Source organism: Ranitomeya variabilis, chromosome 1 (assembly GCF_051348905.1).
Source record: "Ranitomeya variabilis isolate aRanVar5 chromosome 1, aRanVar5.hap1, whole genome shotgun sequence".
Classification (NCBI taxonomy): domain Eukaryota; kingdom Metazoa; phylum Chordata; class Amphibia; order Anura; family Dendrobatidae; genus Ranitomeya; species Ranitomeya variabilis.
In genome coordinates, this window is record NC_135232.1 from 420,011,005 (window position 1) to 420,028,273 (window position 17,269).

Sequence of the window (17,269 nt, forward strand, 5' to 3'; positions counted from 1 at the left end):
TGCCACCTTGCTATTGGAAGGTGACATTAAGCCAGATTAATAATGGAGAGGCGTCAATTATGTCACCTATCCATTATTAATCCAATTGTAGGAAAGGGTTAAAAAACACACACACATGATTAAAAAGGATTTTAATGAAATAAACACAACGGTTGTTGTAATAATTTATTGTTCTCGCATTCCATTTGCAGGCCCTCACTTGGCAAAATAATTAACGCACAATATACATACCTTCTGATGTCAGATCACGTCCCACGAAGTAATCCATCTGAAGGGGTTAACTAATATTACAGGCACAGCTGCGATAAACCACTCGCTTGTGCCTGTAATCCCCGGGTGCTGAAAGGAAAGCAGGATCTGTACTTACATTGAGTCGCGGTGATGCGCCCCTGCTGGATGTTCTCATGAACTGCAGCCTGGGAACTTTCCCACGCTCCAGGTCATATGAGGACATCCACCAGGGGGCGCATCACCGCGACTGAAGGAAATGTAGGTCAATGACCTACATTTCATTCATTCGCCGGGGAATTACAGGCACGGAGCACACCGCTGCATTTGCAGGGCTCCTGCCTGTAATATTAGTTAACCCCTTCAGATGGATTACCTCGTGGGACGAGACGGTTCACCAGAAGGTATGTATCTTGTGCGTTTATTATTTTTCCAAGCGAGGGTCTGCAAATGGATTGCGAGAACAATAAATTATTACAACAACCGCTGTGTTTATTTCATTAAAATCCTTTTTAATCATGTGTGTGTGTTTTTTAACCCTTTCCTACAATTGGATTAATAATGGATAGGTGACATAATTGACGCCTCTCCATTATTAATCTGGCTTAATGTCACCTTACAATAGCAAGGTGGCATTAACCCTTCATTACCCCATATCCCACCGCTACAGGGAGTGGGAAGAGAGTGGCCAAGTGCCAGAATAGGCGCATCTTCCAGATGTGCCTTTTCTGGGGTGGCTGGGGGCAGATGTTTTTAGCCACGGGGGGCCAATAACCATGGACCCTCTCCTGGCTATTAATATCTGCCCTCAGTCACTGGCTTTACCACTCTGGCGGAGAAAATTGCGCGGGAGCCCACGCCAATTTTTTCCGCCATTTAACCCTTTATTTTAGCAGCTACAGCGCCCAAATTTTGCATACACACACTACTAACATTAGTAGTGTGGAATATGCAAAAAAAATGGGAATATGAGATGGTTTACTGTATGTAAACCATGTCTCATATCATGTCGGGTTTGTGAAGGAGAAGGAAAAAGCCGGCAATTGAATTACCGACTTTTCACTAACACCGCTGCGTATTTCTCGCAAGTCACACTGCAGGTCCGTGTGGAATCCGTATTTTTCTCGCCCCCATAGACTTTCATTGGCGTATTATTTGCGCAATACGCTGACAAACGCAGCATGCTGCGATTTTGTACGGCCGTAGAACGCCGTATAATACTGAACCGTAATATACGGCTAATAGGAGCAGCCCCATTGAGAATAATTGTGCCGTATGTAATGCGAGTTTTACGGACGTAGTTTCTGCGCTCTTACGTCCGTAAAACTCGCCAGTGTGACGCCGGCCTTAGGTGGAGGTATCTGACAACATGGAAACAACCTCCCGATGATATAACAGTGTCAAGCACCACCACCGAACCGCCTTTATCAGGTTGGCGGATTACTATATGCGGATTCTCACATAACGCATTAAATGCCCGTGTCTCTATAAAAGGATAAATTCTTTGAGACTTGTAGTTCTGAAACGAGTAAATCTTTAATTTCCCTTTCCATAACTCTTTGAAAGGCAGGGTGGATAAAAATCAATGTTTTTTTAAAAAAATCAAAAAAATCGGATTTTTTTGATTTAAATCGGATTTTTTTCAATAAACTGCTTTTTGAGGAAAATATTTTACCATCCAAAGGTTCTTCCATCATGAGATAAAGCTGAGTTGTTTAACTCAGTAGAATAAAGGCTGTATATGTGTAACATTCACAATGCCATGCTCTTCCAGAGGTTTCTGTAGGATGCTGACTATCCAACAAGTTTGGGCATGTCAACTGAATGGAAAAAGAAACTAAACCAAAAGTGAAACCAAGCTAGAAGTGTGGAATTAAAGGGGCAGTATGAACAAAATGTGGAGGCTATTAATAGTTTATACAATTAAGACATGCTGCTTTTAAACACCTACCTATTGCCATATAGTAAAACAAAAAAGTTTTTTACTTACTTTGGGGTCCCCCCCTCACCCTGGCGTTAGATCGTTGCCCCTAGTTTCGTCCGTGTAACTATGGGCGCACATGCGCACTGCTCTCACTTCTCATTTTAATCGTGATTTATATTAAAAAAAACCTTTTGATTTAAATCAGTGATTTAAATCATGATTAAAATCATGATTTAAATCGATCCGATTTAAATAGAAAAAAATCTTTTGATTTAAATCGTGATTTAAATCATGATTTAAATCGGCGTGATTTAAATCAATCCACCCTGTTGAAAGGTATCCATAATCGGTACCCGTGATGCTACAGGTTTAAAAAAAACGATTAGATACCATATTACTGTCATCATCATAAATCGGTTCATTATTAACAAAAATATCTGTTTCCTCTAAACTATGTAACATTTCAATACAATACAACTTGATCCTTCACCGTGGCCGACAGAAGTAACAAACTTTTGTTATTTACCCTATTTGAGCACCAGATACATTATCCTCCAATAGATTATCCTGAGGGGAAAAAACGTCTTTTGACAGTTAGTACAAATTTGTTAGTGTCACACAATGTTTGGAATAAATCCCCTTTACAAGCCTATGGCTGAGGTCAGACAGCAGAAGATTCTCTCATACATAGAATCAGGCCGATTGTGCTAATGATACTCGGCTCAAACTCTGTCAAGAGTTTGAAGCGAGTGTCATCTAAGTGTGATCAGATTCTGTCGCATGAGAGAATCAGAGTTCTCCATCATCCATTTAGTCTGCGGATGTAGGATTGCACTCAGATGACATCCGAGTGCAATCCGTTGTTTCACAAACACCCATAGACTTATATGGGTGTGCATGATCCGAATTCTGGAGCCAATTGAAGCATACTGAGATTAATTTCTCATATTGAATTGGCATGAGGGGGGGGGGGGGGGGGGGGGGAGAGATCTGCAATGCCCCATAGAATAACATAGGTAAGAGTGCTATTGGATATGACTCGGCCTTGTTATACGTGAGCCCTAAGGCTACAGGCACGGATCAGGTATAGTTTTAACTCCTGTAAAATGCACAGTTTTACTCATTGGCGTCATTAGTTTACCACCTTTATTTTTTAAAAACTGATGCAAACGGTCTGAATTTTTTTTATCCATTGACTTAACAGATGATGAAATACTGAAGTAAAAAAAAAATTTCATCAGTTTTCTTCCATTTCTAACAGATCCCAACAGAATCCCTTCATGACAGAGCCCTTTTTCATTTGTGCGTTTTCGTTTTTCGCTCCCCTCCTTCTCAGAGCTATAACATTTTTATTTTTCCGTCAATATGGCCATGTTTGGGCTTGTTTTTTGTGGGACGAGTTGTACTTTTGAACAACACCATTGATGCGTGCATTTCCGGGCCGATGGCCTGAAGCGCTAGTTAAATGCCGCTGTCAGCATCTGACAGCGGCATTTAACTAGTTAATAGCGGCAGGTGGATCACGATTCCACTCGCTATTGCGGGCACATGTCAGCTGTACAAAACAGCTGACATGTCACGGCTTTGATGTGGGCTCAGTGCTGGAGCCCACATCAAAGGGGGAGGCACGACATGTGCTGTACTAGTACGGCACATATTGTGAAGGGGTTAATGGCCAAGTCTGAAAGGATGATAATACGACATGCTCCAAGTCTCATGGACTGGAGATGTGGATCTGTTTTACAAAGGGTTGTCTGGTCTTTTGCTAAAAATCTTCACTCACTCTATTAGGATATGTGCACGCTGAATCAAAACCAGGAGTGGAACAGTGGAAATGAATAATAAAAACACATCCCTGCTTCTGCATTTTTTGCCTACTCCTGGTTTTGGGTTAAAATACTGAGGATGTAAACCCGACCAAATACTCAACGTATACATTTGGCTTTAGGATGCAGACTCCCGAGTCCTCCCAGAGAATGTACCAAACGCTCTCAGGATTCTCTGTTATCAGTGACAAAGCTTGGCAGTCACGTGACCACAAGTATGTCGTTTGCATACTACTGGCCAGATTTCGACTGGAAGTGCACGACATCACTCAATAGTAGTGATTTGATCAAGGAAGGGCATGTCTAGTAGAGATGAGAGAATATTTCAATATACGGTGCGGATTACGATCGCCGTATTTGCCATATTCGCCGAACGCCATTGAATTCAATGGGAGCACAGATGAGCAAATAGGTTCGGAAACTATGTTCCAAGCAGCAAAGAAAAAAGCGGAATGCACTCACCAATCTTCAGAAGTAGCAATTTTTATTGAGTCTTCATGAATAAAACTCCATGGCCGGGGGAAGAGAAAAGGGGGCTCAGCCGAGCAGGAGGAGACAAGCGCAAGGATTGCGCAAAACGGCCGTTGTCTCCTCCTGCTCGCCTGAGCCCCCTTTTCTCTTCTCCCGGCCATGGAGTTTTATTCATGAAGACTCAATAAAAATTGCTATTTCTGAAGATTGGTGCGTGCATTCCGTTTTTTTCTTTGCTGCTTGGAACATAATTGCTAATTTTGCGGTTTTCCACCCGTTATCTTTGTGGATATGGCTATTTTGGATAGGATATGCGATTTATACCGTTTTTTTTTGAGGATTATGGACTTCCTTTAGGCAGTGCCGTCCATGAGCATTTTTTTCTTTTAGGTTCGGAAACTATCACCAAACAAATTCAGCATGAATATGGCAAATTCAGCGATCATTTTCTGAACATATTCGCTCACCTCTAATGTCTAGTTTGAATGTGGCCAGAAATATGATGTCAACACAGGAGAATCCCAACATCTTGCAATGCACCCGCTGTAAGGGTATGTGCCCACAATCAGGAAATAACAGCGCTTTGGAATCAATGGATTTTTTGCTTCTTTCAATAACGCAGTTAAATCCGCATGTGTTCATTGAACAGTGCGGATTTACCGCATCCAACACATTCTATTGTTGACATTTCTGTTGCAGAAACAAGTGTATGAATCAATGACACTATGGGTCAGTATCCTGAAAAAAAATAAACAGCACATGGACATGTACAACGGATGTGTGAATGTGTGAACACAACCTTAGAACTATAGTAACGTTCTATGCCATCTTCAATATATGAAAATGGAAGACTTCTTAAATTGTAGAGTTCAACTTGTACTTAAAGCACCATTTCAGCATCATTTGTTTTTTTTACATCAGCGCAGCAGTGTTGTTACTAATGCAAGTTCCCTACCCCAACTAAAACACCAGCATCACTCTGGTTGCCTTCTGCCAGCTGTGAGCTGCCAGGTCACTACTCAATGTACATCTATGAAAGCCAGAACGGGGTGGCCATAAAGTTACCGTATTTTTCACACAGTAAAATGCACCTTTTCTCAAAAAATTTTTTGGGGAAAATAGGGGTGAGTCTTATAGTCCGAATGTAACTTAACGGCGGTGACGGAAGCAGTTGGGCGATACTGTGGGTCCTGGGCGGGGAGGGGAGTGTGTTTACAGGTGCGACGCTAGCAGCCATTTCCCCGGAGTCCACCTCATTGGAACCATGGAAATGTGGAGGCTCAGGACTGTCACAAAGTCAGTGGAGCCCCCGTACTGCTCAACATCCTGTTCTACCAGCCTGGAATGGGACTCTCAGCATCACCGCAGCATCGAACCTCCAAACACCTCCAGTGACCCCACTCCACCACGTCCGCCCTACAGGTAAGCTGCATTCGGACTATAAGGCTGGTTTCACATTTGCGTTTTTTGCCGCGTTTTTCCGCAAAAAAACGCATGCTTTTTTTTCCCTATGTTTAACATTAAAAACGCATGCGTTTTGCCGCGTTTGACAACGCATGCGTTTTTTCCATGCTTGCGTTTGGTTGCAGAAATGCAACATGTAGTAATTTCTAGAGGCGTTTTTTTGCCGCAAAAAAAACATGCGTTTTGACGTCGAGCGTGGGAAAAAGTTCCCAGGCTCCAGTTCATGAGGACATCCAGCAGAGGGCGCATCACCGCGACTGAAGGTAACTATAGGTCATTGACCTACATTACCTTCATTCTCCGGGGTTTACAGGCAGGAGCACAGCTGCATTATAGCAGAGCTCCTGCCTGTAAAATATTTTAACCCCTTCAGATGGATTTACATCGTGGGACGTCACAGATCTACGGAAGGTATGTATATTGTTGGTTTATTATTTTTAATTTGTTACAGAACGATGGTCTTCAGGTGGATTGAGAGAGCAATAAAATATTACAACAACCTGTATGTTTATTTCTTTAAAATACTTTGCAATATTGTGTTTTTTTTAACCATTTCATACAATTGGATTAATAATGGATAGGTGTCATAATTGACGCCTCTCCATTATTAATCTGGCTTAATGTCACCTTACAATAGCAAGGTGATATTAACCCTTTATTACCCCATATCCCACGGCTACACGGGAGTGGGAAGAGAGTGGCCAAGTGCCAGAATAGGCGCATCTTCCAGATGTGCCTTTTCTGGGGTGGCTGGGGGCAGATGTTTTTAGCCAGGGGGGGGCCAATAACCATGGACCCTCTCTAGGCTATTAATATCTGCCCTCAGTCACTGGCTTTACCACTCTGGCGGAGAAAATTGCACGGGAGCCCACACCAATTTTTTCCACGATTTAACCCTTAAATTTAATAGCTACAGGGCCGAAATTTAGCAAAATATGCAAAAAAAAAGGGGGATATGTACTGTATGTAAACCATGTCTCATATCATGTCGGGTTTTTAGGCAGGAGAAATGAAAAGCCGGCAATTGAATTACCGGCTTTTCACATACATCGCGCTGAAGTAAATATTGCTTTTTCTATTTATATTGGGTTTTCTAGATGATTTTGATGATTGGCAGTAGTCACACACTTCTCAGCATGCGTTTCAAAAACGCAGGAAAAAACGCATGTAAACGCAGCAAAACGCCGCGTTTTTTTCTGCATGCAAAAACGCATGCGTCTAAAAAAACGCAGCGTTTGCATGCATTTTTTCACCACATGCGTTTGCGTTAAAAACGCTGCGTTTTTAAACGCAAATGTGAAACTAGCCATTTGACGCATTAAATTTTTCCCCATTTTCCTCCTGAAAATTTGGGATGCGTCTTATAGTCCAAAAAATATGGTACATTGAGAGTTTGAGACCATTACCTCTGCCTGCCAGTCAGTCCAAAGTTGAGGTCACAAGATGGAGGATCGGGACCAGACTGGCACTAGGGTGTAGAAGACTGTGGCTGGCGAGTATAATACTAGGCCAGGGAACTCACTGTAGTAGCACCACTTCAGCACTGAAATAAAAAAAAATGCTGAAGTGGTGCTTTAACAGCCACGTTTATTGTGCCTATCAGTAAAAAGCACAAATGAAGCCAACAATGTTTATATTATGGACTCCATCTCTGTCTTGTACAGATCAATGCCTCCGTCAAGGCTACATCTGAATCCTGTTTTAGGGTATGTGCACACTTTGCGGATTCTTCTGCGGATTTTTCCGCTGTGGATTTGGAAAATCCGCAGTGCAAAACCGCAGCGGTTTTCACTGCGGATTTTCCTGCGGTTTCTTCTGCAGATTCCTCTGCGGGTTTTTAACAGCACTTTCCTATTGGTGCATGTTGAAAACCACTTCTTTCTGCGGATTCCGCAGCGACATGCTCCTTTTTTTCCGCAGCGGTTCCGCAATGAATTTTCCGCATCGTGGGCACAGCGGTTTTTGTTTTCCATAGGGTAACATTGTACTGTACCCTGCATGGAAAACTGCTGCGGATCCGCAGCGTCAAATCCGCTGCGGATCCGCAGCAAAAACCGCAAAGTGTGCACGAGCCCTTATAGGGATTTAGAGAAATCCCTGGTGAGGGAGGATGCACTGCAAGACTCGTGTGTCAACACTCCTTTATTATGAAACAGTCAAAAATGATCAGGTCAAGACTAGCACAAAGTTCAGAAGCTCCCGTAGATTGGACATGATGAAGATCCTCTTCACGTAAACTGACTGCTTTATCTGCATATTAAACCAAATAAAAGCTAACGAAAGCATCCAGCCATTAGGATATAAAACTTTGCCAATTAGCACAGCTTAAAAAGTTCCAGGTACATGCAAAATACTACATAAGTTGATACACTTTGGCTATAGAGCTTATAATATGATTAACCCCTTCCCGACATTTGACGTACTATCCCGTCGAGGTGGGGTGGGCCCCCATGACCGCCGACGGGATAGTACGTCATACGCGATCAGCCGCGCTCACGGGGGGAGCGCGGCCGATCGCGGCCGGGTGTCGGCTGCATATCGCAGCTGACATCCGGCACTATGTGCCAGGAGCGGTCACGGACCGCCCCCGGCACATTAACCCCCGGCACACCGCGATCAAACATGATCGCGGTATAGGGAAGCATCGCGCAGGGAGGGGGCTCCCTGCGTGCTTCCCTGAGACGATCGGTACAAGGTGATGTACTCACCTCGTACCGAACGTCTTCTCCCTGCAGGCCCCGGATCCAAAATGGCCGAGGGGCTGTATCCGGGTCCTGCAGGGAGCACTTCCGGGTCGGAGCAGGCTGCAGATGAAAGCTGCAGCCTGCTCCGATGAAAGTATGATCGCGGATCTGATAGAGTGCTGTGCACACTATCAGATCTGCGATCTGTGATGTCCCCCCCTGGGACAAAGTAAAAAAAAAAATTTCCACATGTGTAAAAAAAAAAAAAAAAAAAAATTCCTAAATAAATAATAAAAAAAAAAAATATTATTCCCATAAATACATTTCTTTATCTAAAAAAAACAAACAAAAACAATAAAAGTACACATATTTAGTATCGCCGCGTCCGTAACGACCCAACCTATAAAACTGGCCCACTAGTTAACCCCTTCAGTAAACACCGTAAAAAAAAAAAAAAAAAAACGAGGCAAAAAACAACGCTTTATTACCATACCGCCGAACAAAAAGTGGAATAACACGCGATCAAAAAGACGGATATAAATAACCATGTTACCGCTGAAAACGTCATCTTGTCCCGCAAAAAACGAGCCGCCATACAGCATCATCAGCAAAAAAATAAAAAAGTTATAGTCCTCAGAATAAAGCGATGCCAAAATAATTATTTTTTCTATAAAATAGTTTTTATCGTATAAAAGCGCCAAAACATAAAAAAATGATATAAATGAGATATCGCTGTAATCATACTGACCCGACGAATAAAAATGCTTTATCAATTTTACCAAACGCGGAACGGTATAAACGCCTCTCCCAAAAGAAATTCATGAATAGCTGGTTTTTGGTTATTCTGCCTCACAAAAATCGGAATAAAAAGTGATAAAAAATGGTCACGTGTCCGAAAATGTTACCAATAAAAACGTCAACTCGTCCCGCAAAAAAAAAAAAAACCTCACATGACTCTGTGGACCAAAATGTGGAAAAATTATAGGTCTCAAAATGTGGAGACGCAAAAACTTTTTTGCTATAAAAAGCGTCTTTTAGTCTGGTTTCACACTTGCGTTTTTATCTGCATGCGTTTTTTAAAAAAACCACATGTGTGAAAAAATGCATGTAAACGCGGTAAAACGCATGCGTTTTTATAGAAAAACACAAGAAAACAAGAAAAAAACAAAAAACCCTAACCCTACCCCTAACCTGAAATACGTGGCACTGAAATATACGTTTATATACGTATATAAGTGCCACGATATTTCCGTGCCACGTATTTACGTGCCACGTATTTACGTGCCACGTATTTACGTGCCACGTATTTACGTGCCACGTATTTACGTGCCACGTATTTACGTGCCACGTATTTTTCAGTGCCTGAAATATCGTGGCACTGAAATATCGTGGCACTGAAGTATTTACGTGCCACGTATTTTTCAGTGCCTGAAATATCGTGGCACTGAACTATCGTGGCACTGAAATATCGTGGCACTGAAATATCGTGGCACTGAAATATCGTGGCACTGAAATATCGTGGCACTTATATACGTGGCACTTATATACGTGGCACTTATATACGTGGCACTTATATACGTGGCACTTATATACGTGGCACTTATATACGTGGCACTTATATACGTGGCACTTATATACGTGGCACTTATATACGTGGCACTTATATACGTGGCACTTATATACGTGGCACTTATATACGTGGCACTTATATACGTGGCACTTATATACGTGGCACTTATATACGTGGCACTTATATACGTGGCACTTATGACTGTCAGAAAATGTTCAGTAAACGGTTAGGGGTTAGGTTAGGGGTAGGGTTTCAGGTAGAATTGGGGAGATTCCACTGTTCAGGCACATCAGGGGCTCTCCAAACGCGACATGGCGTCCAATCTCAATTCCAGCCAATTCTGCGTTGAAAAAGTAAAACAGTGCTCCTTCCCTTCCGAGCTCTCCCGTGTGCCCAAACAGGGGTTTACCCCAACATATGGGGTATCAGCGTACTCAGGACAAATAGGACAACAATCTTTGGGGTCCAATTTCTCCTGTTACCCCTGGGAAAATACAAAACTGGGGGCTAAAAAATAATTTTTGTGGGAAAAAAAAAAGATTTTTTATTTTCACGGCTCTGCGTTATAAACTGTAGTGAAACACTTGGAGGTTCAAAGTTCTTACAACACATCTAGATAAGTTCCTTGGGGGGTCTAGTTTCCAATATGGGGTCACTTGTGCGGGGCTTCTACTGTTTAGGTACATTAGGGGCTCTGCAAACGCAATGTGACGCCTGCAGACCATTCCATCTAAGTCTGCATTCCAAATGGCGCTCCTTCCCTTCCGAGCTCTGTCATGCGCCCAAACAGTGGTTCCCCCCCACATAGGGGGTATCAGCGTACTCAGGACAAATTGGACAACAACTTTTGAGGTCCAATTTATCCTGATACCCTTGTGAAAATACAAAACTGGGGGCTAAAAAATCATTTTTGTGAAAAAAAAAAATAATTTTTATTTTCACGGCTCTGCGTTATAAACTGTAGTGAAACACTTGGGGGTTCAAAGCTCTCAAAACACATCTAGATAAGTTCCTTAGGGGGTCTACTTTCCAAAATGGTGTCACTTGTGGGGGGTTTAATGTTTAGGCACATCAGGGGCTCTCCAAACGCAACATGGCGTCCCATCTCAATTCCAGTCAATTTCGCATTGAAAAGTCAAATGGCGCTCCTTCCCTTCCGAGCTCTGCCCTGCGCCCAAACAATGGTTTACACCCACATATGGGGTATCAGCGTACTCAGGACAAATTGCACAACAATTTTTGGGGTCCAATTTCTTCTCTCACCCTTGGGAAAATTAAAAAATTGGGGGTGAAAAGATCATTTTTGTGAAAAAATATGATTTTTTATTTTTACGGCTCTGCATTATAAACTTCTGTAAAGCACTTGTTGGGTCAAAGTGCTCACCACACATCTAGATAAGTTCCTTAGGGGGTCTACTTTCCAAAATGGTGTCACTTGTTAGGGGTTTCAATGTTTAGGCACATCAGGGGCTCTCCAAATGCAACATGGCGTCCCATCTCAATTCCAGTCAATTTTGCATTGAAAAGTCAAATGGCGCTCCTTTGCTTCCAAGCTCTGCCATGCGCCCAAACTGTGGTTTACCCCCACATATGGGGTATCAGCGTACTCAGGACAAATTGTACAACAACTTTTGGGGTCTATTTTCTTCTGTTACCCTTGGTAAAATAAAACAAATTGGAGCTGAAATAAATTTTGTGTGAAAAAAAGTTAAATGTTCATTTTTATTTAAACATTCCAAAAATTCCTGTGAAACACCTGAAGGGTTAATAAACTTCTTGAAAGTGGTTTTGAGTACCTTGAGGGGTGCAGTTTTTAGAATGGTGTCACACTTGGGTATTTTCTATCATATAGACCCCTCAAAATGACTTTAACTGAGATGTGGTCCCTAAAAAAAAATGGTGTTGTAAAAATGAGAAATTGCTGGTCAACTTTTAACCCTTATAACTCAGTCACAAAAAAAAATTTTGTTTCCAAAATTGTGCTGATGTAAAGTAGACATGTGGGAAATGTTATTTATTAAGTATTTTGTGTGACATATGTCTGTGATTTAAGGGCATAAAAATTCAAAGTTGGAAAATTGGGAAATTTTCAAAATTTTCGCCAAATATTCGTTTTTTTCACAAATAAACGCAAGTTATATCGAAGAAATTTTACCACTAACATGAAGTACAATATGTCACGAGAAAACAATGTCAGAATCGCCAAGATCCGTTGAAGCGTTCCAGAGTTATAACCTCATAAAGGGACAGTGGTCAGAATTGTAAAAATTGGCCCGGTCATTAACGTGCAAACCACCCTTGGTGGTGAAGGGGTTAAGCACAGCTCTATATCCAAAATACAACTGTTTTTGCCTTGATGCAATATTTTTAATGTACCTGTAAATATGACCATAGTTTCTCTCATCAGAGGGAATCTGGCCAATTATGGAAATCACACTCTGATCAAACTGTAATTGAGTTTGATCAGAGTATCATCATAGTGTGATCTAATTTAATTGAGAATTGGAGCTCACTGTTAGGCTATGTGCACACTTTGCGGCGTCCTCTGCGGGTTCTTCCGCAGCGGAATTGATAAATCTGCAGGGCAAAACCGCTGCGGTTATCCCTGCAGATTTATCGCGGTTTGTTTTGCAGTTTCCGCTGCGGGTTTACTCCTATACTATTGATGCTGCATATGCAGCAATATGCAGCATCAATAGTAATGTTAAAAATAATAAAAATTGGTTATATACTCACCCTCTGATGTCCCGATCTCCTCGGCGCTGCACGCGGCAGTCCGGTTCCAAAGATGCTGTGCCGAGAAGGACCTTCGTGACGTCACGGTCATGTGACCGCGACGTCATCTCAGGCCCTGCTCGCACGGCAACTGAGACCGGACGGCCGCGTGCAGCACTGAGAGGTGAGTATATCATTATTTTTTATTTTAATTCTTTTTTATAACACAAATATGGTTCCCAGGGCCTGGAGGAGAGTCTCCTCTCCTCCACCCCGGGTACCATCTGCACATTATCCGCTTACTTCCCGCATCGTGGGCACAGCCCCATGCGGGAAGTTAGGAATGCATTGATCCGCTATGTGTGCAGAATCGCAGCGATTCTGCACAAAAGAAGTGACATGTTGCGGAATGTAAACCGCTGCGTTTCTGTGCGGTTTTTCCCGCAGCATGTGCACAGCGGATTGCGGTTTCCACAGGGTTTACATGTAACTGTAAACGCTATGGAAACTGCTGCGGACCCGCAGCTGCAGAAACGCTGCGGTTCCGCGGTAAAAACCGCTATGTGTGCACATGGCCTTAGAAGATGGAGAACAAAATTTCCCCATGTCATCCGAGTGCAGTCAATTGGTTTCTACAAACTCAGACTTGCATGGCCAAGTGAGATCTGAATATTGGATCAAACTCGGGAATGCAGTGATTTTTATCCTCAAACAGACAGCCAGAGTAAAAATAAATAAATTAAAAAAATAAATAAATAAATAAATAAATAAAATCGGACATGTCACAGCTCCATAAAATAACATTGGTCTGAGTATGATCCAATGTATTGTGGGATCGCACTCGGGAGTGAAATCACACTGTAGCCCATGATATCACATAGGGTGGGTAAGAAAAGAGTGGGAGAAACTGGTAGCAGACGGCAGTTGAGAAACATTGGGGAAAATTTAAAAAGGATTGTCTGTAGCCCATAACAACCAATCACAGCTCAGCTTCCATTGTAGAAATCCCAAATCACAAATAAGAGATGGGCAGAAACTGGTAGCTATGGGCAACTAAGTTTCTCTCTTGCCCTAGTCCGTCTTAAATGGCCTTGTTTCCCATAACAACTAATCACAGCAATAGCTACAATGCTACACACAGGAGCCACACACCCACACGTGCGCCAGTGAGCCCCACTCTCAAACACTAGCGAGCCACTCACGCATGACGCGCTCTCAAGCCACGCTCACGCCGGTGAACCGCGCTCACGCACGACAGCGAACCGCGCTCACGCACGACAGCGAACCGCTCACACGCACGACAGCGAACCGCTCACACGCACGACAGCGAACCGCACACACGCACGACAGCGAACCGCACACACGCACCCCAGCGAACCGCACACACGCACCCCAGCGAACCGCACACACGCACCCCAGCGAACCGCACACACGCACCCCAGCGAACCGCACACACGCACCCCAGCGAACCGCACACACGCACCCCAGCGAACCGCACACACGCACCCCAGCGAACCGCACACACGCACCCCAGCGAACCGCACACACGCACCCCAGCGAACCGCACACACGCACCCCAGCGAACCGCACACACGCACCCCAGCGAACCGCACACACGCACCCCAGCGAACCGCACACACGCACCCCAGCGAACCGCACACACGCACCCCAGCGAACCGCACACACGCACCCCAGCGAACCGCACACACGCACCCCAGCGAACCGCACACACGCACCCCAGCGAACCGCACACACGCACCCCAGCGAACCGCACACAAAGCAGACACACCCCCTTCTCATTGAATGGTGGCATCATCAAATGCCATGCAGCCCCGATAAGACAAAGCTGGCATGGGGCCACCACACAGAGGTGCATGCAGCCACACCATAATAACAGCCACGAGCTTCTAATTGCCCCAGTAGTTGTGCCCTGGGATCACACAACATGGAGCGGAGGCTGCAGAGCGGCGGCGCACTGAGCCCACCACCAGTCCTCCCTCAGCTCCACACAGCGGCTAGTAATACCAGGGAGAGCATGAGGTAATGGGGACAGCATGGCTGCTTCCACCGCACGGCTAGCTGGAGCCGTGCTCAGTGTCATGGCAGAGGACAGCTTACCTCTAGTGTTGTTATTGCTCGCAGCCACCGCAGCCTGCTGCTCCCTCTGCCGCCTGCAGCCAGCTATGTCCCCTCCTCCAGTCTCCTCACCAGCTACACGGGGGAGGAACACACGCACTCCGCTCCCGCCAAAACTGCCAGCGGCGGCGCAGCTCCCCCATAGGCCTCAGTGTTCAGGCAGCGGTGCGTCGGTCTTCCTCACCGAGTGGCCCGGCGTAATGTCAGCCAGTCTGTGAGCGGACACCCCGAATGCACAATTGGTGAGCCCCTCTTTTATTAGAGTGGTGCAGCCCGGCTCTCCCCTCCCTCTCAGGGAATGAATGGTAGGCTGGCGGGCTGACTTACTGCTGTGTATAGAATAGGGGGCTCCTGTGCTGCACAAAGCAGCTTTGTTTTCTGCAGCCTCTGGTAATGCTATGCCCCTCTGTGCAGATGGACACTGAGGCACGTGACCCTGATGCCCCCAGTTACCAGGCCGGTGTTAGGTGGCTTCTTGCTGGAGTCTGGTTGCTATGGGCAACGAGAACAGGAGGCCTCATTTCTGTGGGAAGTTTCATGCAGGGTTTGTTTTGTTTTTTTAGAGGGTTTTGTGATCTATTCACTGCTATGAATAATAAGGACATGGCTAACTTTTTTCTTTTTTTCTGCAAAAATGATTGCAAAATTTTTCAGGAGATGTTCACGCACCTACTGAGCTTTCCACTAACTTTTGTTGTAAAGTAGAGAATGTCTTCCCAGCGGACGACACATGTGCTAATCGCTGCACGTTCTTAGAAACCGGACACATTGAAAAGCCAGGAGTCCGACAGATCAGATCAGCGTTTTCTAGGTTTCTGACCATAACCCCCCTGAAAAAGCCATCACATGCCCTCAAGCTGTTTTTTTCAGAGTTTTTCTTTTCTTGATGCCATCTTCGCACCCTTTCTCTGTGTCAGCGCCACAAAGAAGTAACACAAATCATCCCAAATAAAAAGTGCAATTAAAGACAATGTATTAAAATTATTTTTATTGAAAATATAAAACAAACAATAGCAAAAATGTAGCTGATAAAATTGAGCACAATATAATGGTATCATAACATCACCACTTGAAATAAATAGCACTTATGGGGTCTTAAAGGGCACCTTTCTGCTTATATAGGCTGCCTGATCCACGGACAGCGTGTAATGGACACTGGCTGCATGATTTCAGCCACATATGTTTTTCCCTGAAATGCTATTTTGTTTCAGGACAAAAAAATACCTTAAAGAGAACCTGTCACCAGTTTTGGCCGATATATGTAATGGCCACCACCTTTCAGGGCTGATATACAGCATTGTATCTGTATATCTGCCCCGAACTCGCCCTGTAAGAGAAGAAAAATAACTTTTATTATACTCACCTGCGGGGTGGTCCGGTTCGATGGGTGTCGCGCTTCTTGGTCCTGTGCTTCCCTTCTTCTTGCGATGCCACCCTCCTGCTTGATTCGTGTGGATGACACGTTTCCTTGGCATCGCGCTCCTGCACAGGCGTACTTCTCTGTCCTGTTGAGGGCAGATCAAATTCCTGCACTGCGCATGCGTTGGGCCTCTCTGACCTGCGCAGTGCAGGAATTTGATCTGCCCTCAGCAGGACAGAGAAGTACGCCTGTGCAGGAGCGCGATGCCAAGGAAACGTGTCATCCACACGAATCAAGCAGGAGGGCGGCATCGCAAGATGGGAGGCGCCCAACCAAGAAGAGCGTGTGACACATACTGCAATATAATGCATTAATCAAGTAATTACTGATTTTTTAAGCTTTAAATATGTGCAAAGATAATAGGCCTCCACACGTCCTGGTGTTTCCGGTACTGGAAAAATCAGTACAGGTGAGATCCATGGTCCATGTCCACATGCCTTCCATGTGTGCTATCTGTGCGCTGCTAGTGTGCTGTCTGTGTGACATGTATGACATGAAATGCAGCATAGAAATTAAAGTTAAATAGATACTGTTTTTTCTTTTTTTTACATATTAAATTAAAAAAGATGGAGGGTCCCCCTACTTTTTAAAACTAGCACAGATAAAGCTGGGCGCTTCTATTATCAGGCTGGGACAGTCCAGTGTTATTGGCTGTCCCAGCCAAAAAATAGAAGCCCACAGCTGCCCCAGAATTGGCACATCACATCAGATACGCCAATTCTGGTGCTTTACCCAGTCATATTGGTGCGGTGGCAATTGGGGTAATATATAGGTTTTATGACAGCTGTGATTTGTCAAAAGTCACCTCTGCCATCAAGTTCAAGGGTTAGT

General features: G+C 44.2%; 1 protein-coding gene across 9 annotated transcripts in view; it reads right to left on the minus strand.

Annotated features, from left to right (window-relative positions):
- Positions 1-15,509, minus strand: part of PSIP1 (PC4 and SRSF1 interacting protein 1) — a 243,462-nt gene extending 227,953 nt beyond the window's left edge. For 2 of the 9 annotated variants that reach the window (XM_077249255.1, XM_077249252.1), the window contains exon 1: positions 15,001-15,276. The gene's annotated coding sequence lies outside the window, so the exon portion shown is untranslated. Of the gene's footprint in view, positions 1-15,000 lie in introns of all 9 variants that reach the window. The other 7 variants (XM_077249249.1, XM_077249254.1, XM_077249248.1 and 4 more) reach the window with 7 other exon arrangements.
- Positions 15,510-17,269: the final 1,760 nt, after the last annotated feature.